The sequence below is a fragment of the Trachemys scripta genome, chromosome 10 (assembly GCF_013100865.1).
Source record: "Trachemys scripta elegans isolate TJP31775 chromosome 10, CAS_Tse_1.0, whole genome shotgun sequence".
Lineage (NCBI taxonomy): Eukaryota > Metazoa > Chordata > Testudines > Emydidae > Trachemys > Trachemys scripta.
The window spans coordinates 84637772-84638961 of record NC_048307.1 but is presented as its reverse complement, the minus strand read 5'-3'; the positions used below and the strand labels follow the sequence as shown (position 1 = coordinate 84638961).

At 66.1% G+C, this 1190-nt stretch overlaps 1 protein-coding gene across 1 annotated transcript in view; it reads left to right on the top strand.

Annotated features, from left to right (window-relative positions):
* The first annotated feature begins 878 nt into the window (after positions 1-878).
* ANPEP (alanyl aminopeptidase, membrane) overlaps positions 879-1190 on the top strand; it is a 67664-nt gene continuing 67352 nt past the window's right edge. Inside the window, exon 1 of the mRNA XM_034784909.1 lies at positions 879-1020. The gene's annotated coding sequence lies outside the window, so the exon portion shown is untranslated. The remainder of the gene's footprint in view (positions 1021-1190) is intronic.

Sequence of the window (1190 nt, the reverse complement as noted above, 5' to 3'; positions counted from 1 at the left end):
CCCACAGCCATTTCTCACTAGACCTGGGGTCGCAAGAGACAGATCCTGGCAGAGCCCAGTCCCCCGGCCTGGCTCCCAAGCAAGCCCAGTTCCCACGGATCCCAGCTCCGTACAGCGCCCTGGCCCCAGCCCCTGTACGGCACGCTGCACTGTGCGCACGAGCGTGAGCCACGGGTCTCGGCTGCAGTGCTCTGCACAGGCAAGACAACAGCCCAGCAGCCTTTGGGATGGAGGAGCTGGGATCCATCCCACGACGCTGCATGTGCACGGAGCCCTGCTGCCGCCTCCTGCTGGCGGCCGGGGGCGTGTTGCTCCAGGGAGTTTCTCCGGCACAGTGCCGTACATTTCCAGAAAGCCCTGGCATTGCCAGGAACGGGGTAAGGGCTGGCTGGGCCGGCAGGGACTGGAACACGCTGAGGCTGGAGCGGTGACTGACGCTGTGGCGGGGCCCATGGCCCCAGATGTAGCAACCAGGGCCGGCTCCAGGCACCAGCTTGTCAAGCAGGTGCCTGGGGCGGCCACTCCGGAGAGAGGCGGCACGTCCAGCTATTCGGCAGCAATTCGGCGGATGGTCCCTGGGGAGCAGCGGGGGGGAGGCACCGTCCCTGGGCAGGGGGACTCCAGCACCACAAGGTCTGTGTGTCAGAATCCGATGTCCAGCCTCCACCTCGGGCACTGCCCAGGCCGTGGAGCCGATGCATGGCACATCCCTCAGTGCAGGGCTCTGCCAGCAGTGCCAGGCCCGCTCACGCTGTGAGCTTCCCCAGGGCAGTGCCCTGTTGGCAGCTGAGCCTGCCTGGGGCTGGCCAGCAGTGCAGGGGTTAAGGTGGTGAGTGTGGTTCAGGTCCTTACTTCCCCTGGAGCACTGGGAGGAAACTTTCTTTTGCTGCTGGTTTGGGGCCAGCCGAGGGGAGGAGGCAGATTCTGCAGCCCTGTGGATCCACATCCCTGCTTGGGCCGGGACTGGAGGCAGCAGCCCCTGTGGAACTTGGAGCGCGCCCTGGGGATGAAGCCACAAAGGTGAGTGGGAGCCTCCTGCTCTGGCTGTCCCTGCTTCTCCACCCCCCCTGCACCCTCCTATGCACCCCACCCCCTGCGCCCCCCCAATCCATATCCCCTGCACAGCCCCTATGCACCCCACCCCCTGCGCCCCCCCAAATCCGTATCCCCTGCACAGCCCCTATGCACAT